Source organism: Triticum aestivum, chromosome 5D (assembly GCF_018294505.1).
Source record: "Triticum aestivum cultivar Chinese Spring chromosome 5D, IWGSC CS RefSeq v2.1, whole genome shotgun sequence".
NCBI classification, from domain to species: Eukaryota; Viridiplantae; Streptophyta; class Magnoliopsida; order Poales; family Poaceae; genus Triticum; species Triticum aestivum.
The window spans coordinates 285,210,457-285,230,452 of NC_057808.1; positions in this window are offsets into that span (position 1 = coordinate 285,210,457).

The window sequence follows — 19,996 nt, forward strand, 5'->3', positions numbered from 1 at the left end:
GTCTATCATTCCTCTTTTAATTAGAGTCTCATCCAAGTGCTTTCATTTTGCCAAGTTCAAATTCTATTCCTTCCATTTCCAATTGGAGTGTTGGATCATCTCTTCAATATCTTTTCATCTTATCAAGTTTTCTTCTCTTTTCTACCGGAGTGCTGTCCAAATTCTGTCATTCTTGTTCCTTGTTTCTTTTTTCTACCGGTGTGCTTTCATATTCCTTTTGATCCGTTAAGCTCTTGTTTCATATTCTTCAACCTACAAAGGTTCTCGCAATGTTCCTTGTTCCTCTTTGATAACGGAGTGTTTTCAATCTCGTTCATCTCCCTTGCATTCTCTCTTTTCGTTCGTTCAATCTCTCAAGGTTCGTGGTTTCACTCGTTTGTCAAGAAGCAATTTGTTTTACCTCTTCCCCTTCCGTTTCTCTCCGGTGCCATCCTAGATCTCGGGACGAGATCCTCTTGTAGTGGTGGAGTGTTGTAACGCCCCGAGACCGACGCTCCAGACGCTTTCCATGTTTTGCATTGTTGCCGCATGTTATTTTTGTTTGTTGCATTCATCATGTCATCATACGCATTGCATCCGTAGGTTTTCATAAAAACTCGTGGTCCGTTCGTAGTTCCCGCTTCTCCCTGTTGCCTTCGTTGTCCCTTCAAGACCAACCGTTCTTTTGTTGTCTGACCGTCTGAGCCTCTCTGCACAGTGCACAAAACCCCTTCTCGCGTGCATCCGAAACCTGTCCCGAACCCGACCCGCTCAGTCATCACCGTTGGGTCCGGATCATCCCCTAACATCTATAAAACATCACCGTTTTTTTTGTTGGACTCTCCTAGCTTATTTTTCTTGACCGTTCGATTTCATTCGGAGGGACTAGGTAGCCAAGCTAATCCTTCCTATAAATAGACCCCTAACCCTAAATTTTAGGAGCAATGTCCCATCCATCCCCACGCCGCCGCCACTCCACCGAATCCCCCTCGGGATCTCCCCTGCCCGATTCACCCAACCAGCGCTCTCCCTCCTCCTCATTCCAGATGCCCGAGCCCCCAATCCAAATTCCTCTCGGCCTCCACCATGTAGCCTCCGACCACCTCCCTCGTCGTGCGCGCCCATCCACGAGCAGCCCAAGCCGCATCAGCCAGCCGCAGCATCTCCCTGCTCGATCTTGTGCTCGAGGCGCCCGAGTTCCTCGCCCGCTATCACCGGAGGAGCACCAAGGTCTCACCTCTTCCTCCTGTTTCTTACTCCCTCTCTCATCTCTCTTCCCTCACCCCGAGCCTCCCTGTCTCTGTGCCTACAGGAGTTTCCGCCGTCGCACCGTGGTGTCGTTCCCCTGCTTCGTCACGTCCGGGGCCTCTACCTCGCCGGAGCACCGCGTCGCCCGCTCGTTCCCCTGCCTCCTGCATCGCGCCCTGTCGCCTGCTGCGTCCTGCATCGCGCCCTGTCGCCTGCTGCCTCCTCTCATCGCCTCGGCTCCGGCCAGAACGAGCCGTCCCCGGCCTCCTCGTCAGACCGGCTTCCCCCGGCAAGTCCTCGCGTCTCCATCCAGGTTCAGGCCGCCGTTCCCCTGCTCCTCCCTTCTCCTTATTTTCTTCCTCCTACCCCGCTCACTCTCGATCTCTCTCTGTAATAGCAGCCATCGTCGCCGCCCTGCTTAGTTCGTCGCCCGCAACGGCGCAGCCGCCCCGCTCCCCTTCTTCACCGGAGTTCTTCGCCGCAAGACCCTTCCTCGAGGAGCGCCGCCGCCCTGCTGCCAAGTCCCGCCTCGCCAAGCCCCTGCATCGCGCCGCTGTCCCCCTGCTGCTGTTTCTGTTCTTCAGAAACGAGCAACAGCAACTCGAGCTGCTCGCCCCTCTGCTTCGCACGCTGGACCGCCAAGTCCCTCCTGTGCGCCAAGGCCCAGCCTGCGCCCCGCGGCCTGCCTCCTCCTCCTCTCCAGCTGGGCCGAGCCCATGGGTGAGCAGCCCTCCAGCCCCTCCTCTCTGTTCAGCCCAGCAGATTCGGCCCGTGGATGTTTTTTTTCTTGTCTCCGCGAATTTAGTAATTATCCAGGATTTACAGATTTGCACAAAAGTCCCTAGTCTTCATGCATATAATAACTCATCAACCGTGCATCGGATTAAAATGATTTATATATGTAAAATGCTTAGAATTTCATCTAGTTTCATAATATGGTACTCTCATCCATGTTTGAAATGTTTAAAATGCTGTTTGTTTAAATTTGCTCGAATGCCATGTTAAAATGATTTATTTCATAGCTTAATAACCGTAACTCGGAATTTAATAAACTTTATATGTAAGTGGGGTAGAAAAATGCATATATTAACTTGGTGCACTTTATTTTGCTGTTTAACAACATTAAAATTGTGTTTATGGCAGAACAGTACCAAATCTAAAATATGCACATGGGGATTTTCCAGAATTGTTGTTTGTTGTTCCGGCCTCATTTAAACTTGCCTAAATTGGTAGTTTTCATATGCCTCCCATATTGCCATGTTTAATAACATTTAATATTGTTGGGTACATAAACGAGAGAGAACTAAATAATTGATGTGGTGTTTCTCCAATATGCAACTCGTTGCATATTGAGCTCCACTTAATTTGTAGTGTTGTTTGTTGCACTTTGCCATGCCATGCTCATTAAATCGGACATGCATCATACTTGTTTGTGCATCATGCCATGTGTATGTGGTGGTTGTTTACTATGTTGTTTGTTTCTTTCCGGGTTGCTTCTCCCGTTAGCTTCGGTTTCGTTCCGGAGTTGTGAGGATTCGTTCGACTATGTCCGTTTGTCTTCTTCATGGACTCGTTCTTCTTCCTTGCGGGATCTCAGGCAAGATGACCATACCGTCGAAATCACTTCTATCTTTGCTTGCTAGTTGTTCGTTCTATTGCTATGCTGCGCTACCTACCACTTGCTATATCATGCCTCCCATATTGCCATGTCAAGCCTCTAACCCACCTTCCTAGCAAACCATTGTTTGGCTATGCTACCGCTTTTGCTCAGCCCCTCTTATAGCGTTGCTAGTTGCAGGTGAAGATGAAGATTGCTCCATGTTGGATTATGTTTATGTTGGGATATCACAATATCTCTTATATTATTAATGCATCTATATACTTGGTAAAGGGTGGAAGGCTCGGCCTTATGCCTGGTGTTTTGTTCCACTCTTGCCACCCTAGTTTCCGTCATACCGGTGTTATGTTCCTTGATTTTGCGTCCCTTACGCGGTTGGGTGATTTATGGGACCCCCTTGACAGTTCGCTTTGAATAAAACTCCTCTAGCAAGGCCCAACCTTGGCTTTACCATTTGCCTACCTAAGCCTTTTTCCCTTGGGTTCTGCAGACTCAAGGGTCATCTTTATTTTAACCCCCGGGCCAGTTCTCCTTCGAGTGCTGGTCCAAACCGAGCGATGTCCGGCGCCCCCTGGGCAACCAGGGTCTATGCCAACCCGACGTCTGGCTCATCCGGTGTGCCCTGAGAACGAGATATGTGCAGCTCCTATCTGGATTTGTCGGCACAGCGGGCGGTCTTGCTGGTCTTGTTTTACCATTGTCGAAATGTCTTGTAAACCGGGATTCCGAGACTGATCGGGTCTTCCCGGGAGAAGGAATATCCTTCGTTGACCGTGAGAGCTTATAATGGGCTAAGTTGGGACACCCCTGCAGGGTATTATCTTTCGAAAGCCGTGCCCGCGGTGATGTGGTAGATGGGAATTTGTTAATGTCCGGTTGTAGAGAACTTGACACTTGACTTAATTAAAATACATCAACCGCATGTGTAGCCGTGATGGTCTCTTTTCGGCGGAGTCCGGGAAGTGAACACGGTCCTTGTGTTATGCTTGAACGCAAGTAGGAGTTCAGGATCACTTCTTGATCATTACTAGTTGACGACCGTTCCGTTGCTCCTCTTCTCGCTCTTATTTGCGTATGTTAGCCACCATACATGCTAGTGCTTGCTGCACCTCCACCTCACCACCCTTTCCTTCCTATAAGCTTAAATAGTCTTGATCTCGCGGGTGTGAGATTGCTGAGTCTTCGTGACTCACAGATACTTCCAAAACAGTTGCAGGTGCCGACGATACCAGTGCAGGTGATGCTACCGGACTCAAGTGGGAGTTCGACGAGGAACTTGGTCGTTACTATGTTTCGTTTCCTGATGATCAGTAGTGGAGCCCAGTTGGGACGATCAGGGATCTAGCATTTGGGGTTGTCTTCTTTTATTTTGGTTCCGTAGTCGGACCTATGTGTGTACTCTGATTGATGTATGATTTATTTATGTATTGTGTGAAGTGGCGATTGTAAGCCAACTCTTTATCCCATTCTTGTTCATTACATGGGATTGTGTGAAGATGACCCTTCTTGCGACAAAACCACAATGCGGTTATGCCTCTAAGTCGTGCCTTGACACGTGGGAGATATAGCCGCATCATGGGTGTTACAAAAGTTCACGAAGGAGAGCTCTACAAGAAAAGCACTACCGGAGTCCTTCAAGGGTGTATCTCCGAGGAGGAGGGGCGGCAACTCTTGGCAGAAATTCACGCCGGTCTCGGTGGGCACCACGCCGCAGCCCGGGCACTTGTCAGCAAGGCCTTCCGTACCGGATTTTACTGGCCTTAGGCCCGGACAGACGCACAGGACTTCGTCCAGCGCTGTGTCGGATGCCAACTCTTCGCCAACCAAAGCCATATGCCCCCAACCGCTCTACAAACAATCCCCATTACATGGACCTTTGTGGTCTGGGGCTTGGACATGGTCGGACCCCTTAAAGGGGGAAACCACTAGAAAAAATATCTGTTGGTCATGGTGGACAAATTCACCAAGTGGATAGAGGCTAGACCAGTTAAAACGGCCGAGTCCGGACCGGTGATTGCATTTATATCTGATGTGGTACACCGTTACGGTGTACCGCACAGCATCATCACCGATTACGCTCGATTACGCCTCTGTGTACCACCCACAAACAAACGGTCAAGTCGAGCGAGCTAATGGTCTTATTATGAGCGGCATCAAACCCAGACTGGTGCAGTCTTTGAAAGAATCATACAAGCACTGGGTCGAGTGAGCTCGACTCCGTACTCTGGGGCTGCGGACCACGCCCAAACCGTTACTACCGGATACACACCTTTCTTCATGGTGTACGGTGCAGAGGCTGTATTGCCCTACGATATTATACATGACTCACCTCGAGTGCGTATGTACGAAGAGAAAGAGGCCGAGTTGGATCGGCAGGACAGCCTAGATGACCTGGAGGAGGAGCGCGATGTCGCCAAAGCCCGTTCAGCATTTTATCAACAGCAGGCTCAAAGATATCAAAGCAGAGAAGTACGGGCCAAGACTTACAACGTTGGCGAACTCGTTCTACGCTTGCCGGAGAAGAAAAAGGACAAACTCAAGCCCAAATGGGAGGGTCCCTTCATAATTGACGAAGTTCTTACCGGAGGAGCATACCGTCTTCGTGACGCATCAGACAATCGCCTAGAGCCGAACCCCTGGAATGCGGCTAGACTCCGAAGGTTCTATGCCTAGCGCCGAACCCTTTGTTAGTCTCCTTCTCCCTTACAATTTCCATAACTCTCCCCCCTTTTACACGATTTTTTTTGCTTTAAAGCTCTCATTCGGCTTGACCGAATACTGCTGGCGTACACATTTTTACAAACGTACGCCCATTATACCTGGGGGCTTCTTTTAACAGAAGCTTGTTAATATTACTTACCGAGCATTAAGCTCATCACACATACGCATCTTTCCCGTATGTCTTTTCTTCACCATTATATGCATCGATATGACTTAAGTTTTGGCCAAGCTGGGTTGCCTGGCTCCTGTGCTTACCCCTACGTTCCTGATTGTTCGGCTAGGTGGTAAAGGGAGCACCTCTGCGGTTGTTACTGCCGGGTCATCCAGATGTGTACCTCAGACTGGGTGAAGCCGAAAGCTAGCGTTCTTAAGGGAATATTCGGTCGGCCGATGAAAAATATTTTTTCCACTCACTCTATTGTGAACCCCCAGAAGTTATACACACTGTGATTTTCACATCACAATTCGGACATGTCTACTAATGCATGCACACCCAGGGAAACGGAACTATTCTCCCTGGAAGATGTTTCTTATAATCTCAATGTAATATAACATAACTAGCCGGATACAACTTGTCTGTTCAAGCAACTATGACCCCTACGCTTAGTTTTCCATGCATACCCCGGCCTATTCGGCTGTGATGGTATTCGGAAACACTCCGCACCTTCGGGTCCGGAGGTTGAAGCGAAAAGGTCTGCCATGACAAATGATATACAATTCGGCTAGAAATTCCACATGGTGAGGAAAGTACATAGTCACTTGGACTCAAACACTTCTGCCTCTATACCATCTAACAGGCAGTCTAATTTACAATCCTGTTGGGAATATTTGGCGGCCACCTCTACTTGGTCATATACTAAACTAACGGGCATTTCTTCCCCATTCGACCCTACCGGTCTGACCTGCGCCATGTGATTAGGATCAAGCTTGGTGTACCGAGTTTTCACCATGGCCCAAGCCTCTCGCGCACCCTCTCGGCAGGCCGATATCTTCCATAGCCGGATACGTCGCTGCGCTCCTTTAAGCATCTCTACAAGCTCCTCCATACTTCCTGGAGGGGAGGCGGATGGCCATAGAGCCTTGGCAACACTCCGCATCGCTAGCCGAGCCTGTTTGTGCACTCACGATAGCCCTTGCAGCAGATCACTCGATGATCCGGACACCTCCTCTTCGGGACGGCCCGTCAATATACCTGCGGTCACAACTATATCAGTTTCATCCACCTCCGAACTACTTTCAAAATAGTTCAGATACGTGCTGAATATGCCGCCCCGCAGCTTCTTGTTCTCCTTCACGGAATCGGCTAGCTGGGCCCGCACATCTTTCAGCTCTTCGCCTAGCTGGGTCTTGCAATCCTGGAGCTGGTTTTTCTCAATAATGGCCTACTTCAGCACACGATCGCCTGTGGCTTGTAGCCTTTTGGCTTCTTGCTCATTCGCTTGCGCGACTTCCAACGCCTGTTTGAGTCCCCCTGACCATTATGTCATGGTATAAGCAAGACTGTTAATATCCTGGGCATATAAGTATATTTTCTCGTTGGAGGGGGATATTACCAGGTGACGCCTTCTTGAACTCTTTTAGTTCGGCGGTAGCAGCATTTAGCTGCGTCCGACATTGTTCCAGCTCTTGGGATAGCAGGTTGTTCTTCTCTGTAAGAACCTGGTCATACAATAGTCCTTAAATCAGTTGTACCAACTGCTTTCAGTCCCGGGGGCTACTGGCATAGGCTATCCTTTTTTGACAAAGTAACCTTACCTGCACATCTGTTAGATATTGCCTCGTGGCTTTTCTAAGCCCGTCTCATGCAGCTTGGATGTATGCGTCGCCCGAGCTAAAGGCATTAAATGCCTCATCCGAGAACTTTGGGTGTCGTAAAATAGCCTTGCAGCGCCGATGATTCATGGCGCTCTCTACTTCCGAGTTGGTAACGGACATATTGTCCGAACCCTCGGTCGAAGGGCAGTCCGGCTATGTTCCTACATCGGCCCCCGTCTCCCCGACCGGATCTAAATCTTGGTTTTTGGGAACGCGGCCGGCCGGACCCCCGGACACAGTTCGGCAAACCTTTTTCCTGTAATCAAACAGACGCATAGGTCACAGGTGGATACGGCCACTGAAAAATATATTTATTCGTACCTCCTCGATGAAGGCCTGGCGGTGCCTTCAACGGCTCTCCTCTTCGAAGATCTATCCGGTGCAGGAACCGATTTCCTCGGTATCACCGAACGCCTCCCCTATAGAACGCGCGACAATGCGGTGTGTGAGGCAGAGTAAGAGCACCCTTTCAGAGAAGGTGCTTCTCGATTACTTACCTGTGAAGCAGGAAGAAGACCAGGGTAGTCGGCGATGATGGCCACTTCTGTGCCATCATAGCTCGTCTGGTAAAACACCCCCTCCGCGAGCACCACAAATATATCTGGATCCTCTTCAAACCCGGGATCAAGCTCCCGGTTGTGATCCTCCGGCTGCGGGGCGGGACTATGAAATCCCTCGGTGACCTTTCGCCAGTGCTGTCATAAGCAAACGAGCTAGGAATTTATCAAAAGCAATTCGGAGATGGAAGGAGCAAAATTAGAGGGGTTGGGCCTTACCCAACTAGGAGGATTATACATAGAGTACCCGTCTCTGAGTTTGATGCGAAGAAATTCCTTTTCCTCCCCTTTGAACAGTTCGGCTAATATCTTAGCCAAAGCGGCAGGGGTGTCCGGACCTTTCCAGCCGCAGCGAGAGGCGTCATCCTCCCCATTGTAGTGCCACATTGGAAGCCCTCTGTATTGGAGCGGCTGGACCCCTCGCGCTATGGAGATCGCCATAACCTCAATAACTGTGAGCCCGGACTGAGCGAGCTCTTTTATCTTGCTCATCAGCTGGCGAACCTCCGTGCCGTCCTTCTCTTCAAGGCTCCGGGGACGCCAACTGTGGCGTTTCTTCAGCGAGACGCACACAAATTCAGGAAGACCCTTTCAAACCGGGTCGGGAAGTGCGACGTCCTCAATATAGAACCATTCGGAGGGCCATTCATCAGGCGCCTTCATTGGAGTGCCGGATAGATATCCGGTATTGGTGACGCACCATACTTCGGCTCTGCCCAGTTCAAATATCGACCCTTCGTGATTGCGCGGGACGAGACAGAACAACTTCCTCCACAACTCGAAATGAGCCTCGACGCCTAAAAATAATTCGCATAAAGCGACGTAACCCGCAATGTGCAGAATAGAGGCCGGAGTGAAGTTGTGTAGCTGGACGCCGTAATACTCCAGAGGCCCTCGGAGGAACGGATGGATTGGAAATCCAACGCCTCTTAGCAGGAAGGGGACAAACACACTCGCTCTCCCTCGGACGGATTGGGGAAGTCCTCTGCCTGAGTCCCCTCATTGAAGGAAGCTAGCCCCGTTCGAACAGGGACTAGATCCGCAGGGGGAAGGAATCCCTGCGTTTGCAACTTTATCAATTGGCTATGAGACACATAACACCTCTCCCACTCACCTTTCTCTGGGCCGGGATGAGCGAAGGAGCTAGGAGCACTGGCCATGCTGGAATGGTTTCTCCTAAGCAGTCTCTGGGGATCTCTTCTGCGCAGCGCTGAATGGATCTAGGATCCAATCTCTTTAAATAGGCGCTCTTCCTCGCATGGACGGGGTGTTATTCACAAAATACCATGACTTTCCACATTCGCTCGACACATGGAGGGTGAAGATTATTTAACGTGCAGAAGCCAAGGAGACGACATTGGATCAATGGCCGAATATATTACTTGGAGAGGGAACCCGCCTTGCAACGCCGAGGACTATCTACACGCCGAACACCTCGTCATTGAAGCCTGGTTCGGGGGCTACTGAGGGAGTCCTGGACTAAGGGGTCCTCGGGTGTCCGGCCTGTTATCTACTGGGCCGGACTGATGGGCTGTGAAGACATGAAGACCGAAGACTGCACCCGTGTCCGGATTGGACTCTACTTAGCGTGGAAGGCAAGCTTGGCGACCGACTATGTAGATTCCCATTGATGTAACCGACTCCATGTAATCCTAGATCTCTCCGGTGTCTATATAAACCGGAGAGTGTAGTCCAGATGAGGACAGATTCATTACCATATACTCATAGGCTAGACTTCTAGGGTTTAGCCATTACGATCTCGTGGTAGATCAACTCTTGTAACACTCATATTCATCAAGATCAATCAAGCAGGAAGTAGGGTATTACCTCCATAGAGAGGGCCCGAACCTGGGTAAACATCGTGTCCCCCGTCTCCTATTACCATCGATCCTAGACGCACAGTTCGGGACCCCCTACCCGAGATCCGCCGATTTTGACACCGACAGCAACTCCACCACCAACCCCTCCAACACTCTAGCTCTGACTCTCTCCCAACCTTATTCCTCTCCTACGCATATGCATGGATGCCGATCGATCTCCCTCAATACATAAGGTAGGTCTCTCTTCTCCTCCACACATATACCAGCCATTGTACCTCTATTATTAGGTCTCTCCCCCACCCACCCTCCACACACCGATAGTCGAGCGCTGTAGGTAGGTATCCATGCCACAGAGACAAACTGCACATGTCCCCTCTCACGCTCCAGTAGGGCAGCCACCCTATATCTTTGACGTGGGCACACACAAATTCGATGGCACTCTTTATCGATCGCGCGCGCGCACACACACACACATCATCATCCCTCTTTTCGATTCTATGGATACCTCACACCGATGATACCTCCACTCTCTTCTCGTGGATCGCCCCCTCTATATATATGATATATCCAGGCCTCTATTTCACACACATTGCATATGTTACATTTTTTGATTGAAATATCATCGACACATATTCCCTGTCTATCTCTCATGCCCCCCCCAAACACTCACGAACCCACACACTATATCTCTCTACGTTTGTATCTCTCTCACACAACCCCACGTAGGTGGTGTACGTACACGAAGAGCATAGGTGCATGTACTCACGCTTCGTGCCCAGCCACACCCGCGCGGGTACACAGTGGAGCTCATTTCTGTACGAAATGGCAGCCCACGTGCTAATTTGAGCGCGTGTAGCGGTTGTTTACCTATGGAGGCCGTGTACCACGCGTGCACGAAACGAAGTTCGACTTGATGCGTTGACGCGTTATTTTTAAATAAAGTTATATCGCTCAATGGCATGTACACGGAATATAAAACGATTTTTATGGAGAAAAAGGTAGTCCGCTCCACTATATACAACGGAGCCTGCCTGCTGGGGTTTGTCTCTCTTCGGAGTATCTCACACAAGGCGGCGATGGCCTCTCTCTCTCACCGTTGGTCACTGATCCGTCTGTATCCCGTCTGCTGGCGAAAGGGAGGATGTGCATCGTTACTCTGTTCGATGGCGCCGAGGTAACGCGTCCTGATCTGCGGTACCCGCCGTTCTCTCTGACCAAGCTTTGGCGTGGTAGGGCCTACGCCACTTGCTCGCTGCCGCAGTATGGGCAGATCCCGCCCGCCGCCGCTCTCCTAGTTACACCCCGACGACCCCCAGGTATCCTCTCCGGCCTTGCTCCACTGCTCGTCTTCCCACGTCGCTGCATGTGGAAAATCTTGCATGTGGATCTTCCGTCGTTCTTTGCCCAAAACGTAGCTCGTCCGGCGTACTTTCCATATTGCAATCTCGTCCTCACACCGTTTTAGACAAACACAACCGTGTTGTTATCTTCCCTTAGGACAAGGAATATGCTTCTTTTTTGTCGTCGTATGTGTCATCAACTATTATTGGCCAGTAATTGTTTCCTTTCTACCTCTTTTTTGCAAACAGGGTTATCCATTTCACCTCGTTGCTATTGCGACCTTGTGGTGAACTGCACAAATCACTTTTTTCTTCAGAGTGTTTTGTGCAGTTGTACTAAAATGTCACACGGGCAACGTCTCTACGTTTCAGTGCGACTGCACAAAGGGAGATTGGTTTTGCTCTACCCTCCTGATCCAACTCTGAGCTTAATCTTCTCCAACTATTTGCTTAATCTTCTCCAACTAGTTAGTCTTAAGAGAGACTGCAAAGGTGACCGGCTTCTATTTGTGTGTTTATTGTTTCATCAACAGTCCTCTATTATTTTAATCACACTTAATATCTTTGGAACAGGGACGCTCAGCTCTATTTTAGTGGCACTGCACAAAATGATCGGAATGTTGCATGCTCCAGATAGCTACTTTTTTCCCTACATGCCTTGTTGATTTAGACCGAGCTGGGGGGAAGTTGCTACCAATGAAAGCATGGATCAATTTTAATTTAACACCTTCTCACAACTTTGTCTTCAGTTGTGATGTAAATATTAGCTTTGATTTGCTAATAATTGAGATGCATTAGCAAGGAAGTTAGTTTTTTATTTTTTCCAAAAGAGCATGGATGGCAAGACACACGAAACAAAAGCTGAAAGCTCAAAGCATTGTACAATTTCATGTCGCTGGAAAATTATTTGTATAGTACGTCAATTATGTAAACAAATGCTGGAAGCTTGATAGCATTGCCAGAAGCCTCTTCAGCATCCGGGTCCATGTGCCATGCACAAAATTATACTCCCTCCGTTCCTAAATATTTGTCTTTTTAGAAATTTCAAATGGACATATTTTAGAGTGTACATTCACTCATTTTGCTTCGTATGTAGTCACTCGGTGAAATCTCTGGAAAGACAAATACTCCGCAGTATTTTAGAACGGAGGGAGTAGTGCACAACCGCATGGGAGACTCAGCCCGATCATTGCGCCGCACTAATAGTGAGTAATGAGCAGTCAAATCATAAGCCCTACCTTTCCCACTGTAAGTTGCTTGGATGAAGCAACCATCAATACGCTCTTCTTTGAATCCGCTCATACTACTCCCTCCGTCACTGTTTATAGAGCGCGCTTCAACAATCTCTGGGGCCAAGGCGACTAGCGATCGGCCTGAAAAATAGCATTGGTAGTTATAGCACGACGTCTATTACTAGAGGAAATAATGCGTACACACATGCATGCAGTGCTTCTACCCCGGGTACACACATGCATCCACTTACTCCATTCTGCGTACACACCTAGTACATTGAGAGAAAATTGTGGAGTTGATTGCAATTACCACGCCCTAATTAATTGAGCATTAAACCAAACACGTCTAAAGTCTCTCTGGTGGTGGAAATGCATGGAGAGAAATGCATGAGAATGAAGCGCGCCCTATAAACTGTGACGGTGGGCGGAGTAGTATGAAGGTGCAAAACCAAGTACACGTATGACCAGTCGGTCAACACACTTCCTCTTGGCATATCACTGACATGTGGGACCGGAGTGTGAGCAAACCGATCTCAATTGACGACAAAATGGCCAACCCGCCGTTCCTTGAGAGAGACGAGGAGCGAGAACACACAGACGGGCTCGCACGGAGGCCAAGATATATTCGAGCATGGTTGATCGATATCATCATTACATGTTTGATGTTTTTTAATACTACTATTGGGCTGCCGTTTTCCGCAGTTCTCCTGAATAAATATGTACTTTATTAGAGATTAAAATAAAATAAGAGTACATACGCTCCACCATGCGGCTCTAGTAGTAGTACTACTCGTACTACTAAACCTTGCGCTTGGCTCTTCGCCTCTTCGTGAAGTCGAACAATGATGATACTACAGTTTATGCCTCTGGTAATCTGACACCGAATGAACTGCAGCATGTCCACCGCCTGGGCAAGGGTAGATTGCATTAGTCAAAAGCTTCTCCTCGTCATACGAGCCACCAGTCTTGAGGTAGACAGAGTGGGCGTAAGCGAGCTTCACCTTGTCCTGCAAGCTTCTCCTCGTTCTATGAGTTGACGGGATACACCAAAAAGTAGTGCTAGTTCATACACCCTCCTTTTCGGTTAATATGGCTTAATCTTTTTTGCGGGTAAATGAGAGAGCTTTATCCATATATAAGCATTCTTAGGACGATCAGCCAAGAGACTGGTCACTAGGAAGCGAGGTACCCCGCAAAAAAAGAAGAAGAAAGCGAGGTGTTTCATCAATCTAGCTCTCGGTCACATTCAAAGTGCAGCAAGCATGGTTTGCACAAAGATGCGCCGCAAGGTTTGCTGACCTGTTTACATGCTGAATAACAAAAAAAAGAGAAAATGTTACCGAGCACTCCTATTTGTAACAGGACATGAGCCAGAATTAAGCGAGAATTGTGGCGAGTGTTCCATGCAATCAACTTCCATTATCACATGCGAGAACCCTCGAAGAAAATCAAATGTGTTGAAGATTGCTTTATCACATTTTAAAATAAAATAAGAGTGCAGACGATCCACCATCCGGTTCCTAGTAGTAGTACATACCTCTATAGTAGTAGTACCAGTACTGGTAAACTTTGCGCTTGGCTGTTCGCCTCTTCGGGAAGTGGAACAATAATGGTACTAGTATAGTGCATGCTTCTGGCAATCTGACACCGAATTAACTGTTGCACGTCCACCGCCTAAGCGAGGGAGAGCTTGCATTAGTCAAAAGTTTCTCCTTGTCTTGTGAGCCACCGCGCGCAAGCTTCTCCCGTCCTGCAAGCTTCTCCTCGTTCGGCAAGTTGACGAGACACAACAAAGTAATGCTAGTCCATACTGCCTCCTTTCCGGTTAATATGGCTTAATTTGAAACGAGATAAATACACTGTCTGTCACTGTATATTTGTAAAAATATGGTCAGTGGACTTCATATTACGCTCATTGCGCTCAATATATACATTTTCCGGTGTTTATATGGTCACTAGCTCACACTGGCTGAGTATGTGTGTGCATGCACGTGTAGGTTGAGCACTTGAGCGTGACCATGTGTGTTCCGTCATGTGCTCGGACATGCACGCATTAGGGCGTCGCTCGCGTTTTTGCGTCCATGTGTACATGTGACTGTTGCATGCATGCATGAGGTTGTAGTCCCTCACATTCACATGTTCATAAGTCAATGTTTTGTCAAAACGTTGCATGCAAGGTTTAATCATCCGTTGTTCACACATGCATTCCCGATATTAATACGTTGGTAAAGGCAATTTCTTGAGGAAAACGAGCCCATGAATTGAGTACAAAGGGGGCCAATAAGCCAGGACGGAGGGAGTACTAGTAGTGAACCGGAAGGAGGGAGTAGGTACTAGTAGTAGTATGTAACAACGTGCAGTAACAAAATTCCTCTATGTGCATACTGTCTACGTGTCATGCAAGAAAATAGAGATAAGTACAAGTGAGACTCATGAACAGTCATACACGTAGGGGGAGTACATATAGGGGCCACTCAGGAGCAGTCAAATCACACAGTAAGTTAGTCGGAAGAAGCAACCATCATTTCACTCTTCAATGACACGTACGCAATATAAAATGGTTGATATGGAGAGAAAAAGAAAACCGCACCTCTATATATACACTAGCAGGAGCCTAAGCTACAAGCCTGCTTGCTTGGGTTGCTCTCTTCACAAGCATAGAACGACGGTGGCCACACCGCTGGTCATAGATCCGGCATGATCCCGCCGCTGGGTGGAAGGGGACGATGTTCTGCGTACGCGCGGTCGACAACGGCAAGGGAGAAAACCCACTGTCGGTGCATCCCGATCGGGGGTCCCAGCGGTATGGGCTGATGCCGCCTCCCAACCGCCCTCCTAGCTACGACCCGACGTCCCAGGTACAACTTCCTTTTGGAGCCGGCTTGCTCCACTGTCGCAGCTCCCCACGTAGCTCCATCTGCATGTGGATCTTTCTCTACTTCTACGGCTTCTATTTGTGATGAGTTTATGTCTCATGAACTAGTGCCAATACTATTATTCTAATCAAACTTCTTCAATATCTTTGCCAACAGGGATGCTCAGCTCAATTTTAGTGGAACTGCACAAAAGCATCGTATGATCCGAGGGTGCCAGGCGTCTTTCCTTCGACAGGTTCTACCTAGCCAGGAAATTAAATCATGTTTAGGGTTCAGAGTTTACGTCATAGGGACCCCATTAGTAGTTTTTTTGTACACACTCTCACAACTTTTATCTTTAGTTGTGAAGTAAATATTAGCTATGATCTGTGAGTCATTGAGATGCAGCAGCATGCGTGTTAGTTTTCCTTTGTATTTGATGGAATGTTGTAACAGGGCAACCTTGGAGTAGGAATGAAAATGGAGTGGAAAGTTTCTGTTTTTGTAGAGAAAAAATGGAAACGGAGAGAAACCAATGTTTTATTTCGTTGGATCGCGTCGTCGAGCAAAACCAACGTTTAAATCACGTCTGTCGCGTTCGTGTCTCACCCTCCTCCACGGCTCCACCCACACGGTCGCTCGGCATGCCACTCACCGCAAACCGAGTATACGATAACTTTCCCACCTGCTTGTCGATGGATCGCGCCATGGAGTACTAGCACTACTGGAAGAGATTGACGAGGAGGGGGAGGACAGCTAGCTGTAGCACGGACTCCCAAGAACTTTTTACATGCATGTTGTGGCCGGCTATTGCGACCTTTGAACGTGGAGCAGTCGCGTGCACCGGAAGCGGCGCGGGCGACGCTCTCTCGGCCAGCGCGCCGCTTCAATGACGGCGCCGGTGAGAGGTCACGTCTGCTCTGGCCGGGCATGAATGCGACACTGACCGTTTCGGGCGGGAAGCACGCGCGGGTGATGAAAAGGGTTCGGGTTGGTCAGGAGCGGGCATGGCAGCGGTCCGGACGCCCGCAAACAAGAGATGATGTACGTTAATATTGCTGTGAATATAATTAACAACGTAAATAATGTGCCACTTGGAAAAATATGATTGGAGATGGAGATGGAGATGGAATTTTATGTAAACACGAATATGCATGTCTATGTCTATGTGTGTGCGCGTGATGACTCTCGCGACCTGGAAGCGGGGCGTGTTTTTGATCGAGTTTTATTTCTTGGTACGTTAAAAAAATTGTCCGCCAGTTTTCGTTTCTTTTTTCCGGGAACGCGCGTATTCTATTTAAAACCACTACTATAGAGAGATTTTTTACTCCATTGTATATATAGCCTCTTGTTTGATAGGGTTTCTCGTGTCTCGCTCTCTCACCCTCTCCATATCTAAACAAGATGATAGTGTCCACTCTATCTCTCTCCTTACCGGTGGTCACAGATGCGGCCGAATCCCGTCCGCTGTGGGAGGTGAGGAGGTGCAGCGTTGACGTTGTCACCGTCGGCGATGGAGGAAGCCAATGCGCACCGTCCTCTTGGAGCCGGCGCTGGCGCGGACGAAGGTCCTCCATGCCCTTGTTCCCTGTCGTCGTGTGGGTAGATCCCGCCCGCCCGCCTAAGCGACATCTCGCCCACCTGAGGTATAACTTCTTTTGGATTTCATGCTTCATTGTACTGGTCCAGCTCCCCAGGTCGCTGCATGCGGGTTTTCTTCTATGCCACTAATCCCCAGCTCCGCATGTACAGTAGCTAGGGTTCGTCGGCTGGTCCAACATCACCTATTTTTTACTATTAAGAGGAAATGACACTCGAAAAGTTGTCCTGGTTTATGCCTCGGTGGAGGTATACATGTTGTTTCGACAAAGAGTACATGGTGGTTGTGCGGTCAATTGTCCATATGCTCCTGTTGCTGTTGCTAATCTAATACTATCACTGGTTAAATGAAGAAATGCTTTTTTCTCGGGTATCCTGGTTTAGTTCCCATCAAGATAATCATGATGCTTCTATTTGTTGGTGTACTTTTCATTAATTCTTATTGACAATTGAGATGTCGTTGTTAATCTTGTAGCACTGCCAAAACAAAGTAACAACACTATATCCCTTTTTTATATTTTTGCAAACACGATGCATATCTCCATACCCGGGCACGTCTTCGTCAATTTTAGTGGGACTGCACAAAATTGGATGGCCATTGTTGTTCTGCCTCACTGTCCTCTGCCACGTGGTCCTTCCTGCCTCGAGCTTGATTACCGAGAAGAAACATATCACAGTGAGGATTTGTCGAACTTCATTGGTGCCTCACCCAAACTTGATGCCAAATGTATGATGCATCACCACGATGACCTATCGATGCTCATGGTTGCGCCTCATGGTTGCATCAGCTGGTGAAGCTGATCGATTTTCAACGGAAAACAAGCTGTCTTCCATCAGTGCTCTTTGCTTGTTACCCAGAAAAATGATATCCTTCATCAGTTCACCTTGGTTGCGTTGGAGACGCGGTCATCTTTCACGTTGGTGCAATTTTATCACACAATTGGCTATGAACCAAATGTTTCCTCGAAGAAGGATCGACGTTGGTACTAAGAGCATACATTTTGTATTGTTGTATTGTTTTGAATAAATGTTTAATTCAAGCTATTGTGTTGCTATCTTTTCCTGTTAAGATAATGAAGATGATTATAGTTGTAAGCGTATGTTTAATCAACTAGTCCACTATTATATTCATCACACTTTTTCTGTATTTATGCAGACAGGGATGCTCAGCTTGATTTTAGTGGAACTGCACAAAATGTTCAGATGGTTCGTGTACTCCATAATACTTCATCATGCACAATACATCAAATGGTTCTCTAATCATTCGTCGTCACCTTGAGCCACCGGACTATCTGTATGAATGGAGCCGCCAATGTGTTTAACGCTTTGCAACATATAAATATGAAATCCACCATGCTACTCAAGACATTGTTTGATTTCAGTGGAACTGCACAAAAAGATACGCTGGTTAATCCCGCTCCATGTGCCATTTCAATGTGCAAACTGATGACAAACCATGCCCGTCTGAATGGAGCTACCAATGTATTCAAGGCAGAAGAATTCCCACAAGTTCAAGGGAAAGAACTCTGTCCAGTAGAATACTACCTTTAAGAAGGGTAAGAAGAAGACAAAAAGAGAGATGGCTGCTTTACTTGTGGTTCAGAGGAATACTGGGCAAACAAGTGCCCAAACAAGTACAAGAAGCCAGGACAGGACTCCAAGTCTGTCAATGTCACTCTAAGCAACAATGATGGGGCATCTGGGTATGGTAATCTATTTACCGTACTTTTAGTTTGTCAGTCCACCGATTGGTGGGTTGACACTGGGGCCAATAGTCATGTGTGTGCTGATGTGTCTTTGTTTTCTTATAGCATATAAATACGAAATCCACAGGGATGCTCAGCTTGATTTTAGTGGAACTGCACAAAATGTTCAGATGGTTCGTGTCCTCCATAATACTTCATCATGCACAATACATCGAATGGTTCTCTAATCATTCATCGTCACCTTGACCACCGGACTATCAGATGACAAACTGATGACAAACCCTGCCCGTTCCACAATCATAGGCATTACATATTTTGAATGGGAAAAGCTTGTCAAAGTTTAATCATTGATGTTAGCAAGAAGACATTATATTAGTTTAATATTTTGGAATTGGAAAACCTTGTCAAATTTTGCTCATTGATGTTAGCCAGACTACATGCATTTGATATTTTTGAGTGGGACGCCCTTTGATGTGAGCAACATCGATCGTTTTTTCCTATTCCTGTCTTCATTTCACAAGTAAATATTTACTCTGCTGAGATGCATAGTCACATGAATGTTGACTTATGTAAGGTATTTTAAGAGTTTCTTCTGAATGTTGTCTATGTAATGCCAGGCCTTGTGAGTTTGATTGCAAAGTTGAGCTTGGAATGCTGTGGCATGCGGCATCATGAGCTGTTCATCGTGCTCCTGAGAATAATGCTTCATATTGTTTTGCATGTTTATCTAATGCCTGTGACTTGCATGTTAAGAAGATCATCCTCTTCTGTTGTTTCTGTGCTTAATAAGTTCATTGCCTTATGTTTCATTCATAGCCTATACGACAACTCGGGTAGGTTAGAGGTGAAACCATATGATCTTCCGACCAACTCATCATCTTAGGCCGTGATTGGGTCGTCGTTTTCCAACCAAAACAGCTTGTAAAACTGACGCTTGTAAATAAAAGCAGATGGTCTTGGGCGAAGCGCTTGGTTGGTCGATTTTGACTAGTAAAATATACACTGGTCTCTCAAATTACACGCGTAACTCGCCGGTATCGTTACAGACCTCGGGCCCTCGGTTTCATTACACCTGTATTTCACGCGTAGTTTCCGATGACGAGTAAATTACACTTGTATCTTAATACAGGTGTGAAACAATCTAGAGCTCCCAAGCTCGGCCTTACCGTTTCATGATGTCTCAGTCTCTCGAAGGTGCTCATAGGTGTCCGATGATCCTGTCTTCCTGAATGAGCAACGGGCGCTGTATCAGACCATCCGTAGGGCCCGCGAGGCCCTCCCCGTCGTCCTTCGAGTTGTTGCGCTCGCCGTGGCGCCGAGCATTGTCAACATGGTCAACGAACATGAGAAATCAGGAGATGACTTTATTTGGACAGGATGACAGTAGGGACCCACTAGGGCCGTAGCCGTACGTATGCAAGTTCCTCCTTATTATATACAACTATAATTTTTTTTGCTTCCTCCTGGTTTCCGAACATCACGGTCCCACACCATCGCCAACCTATA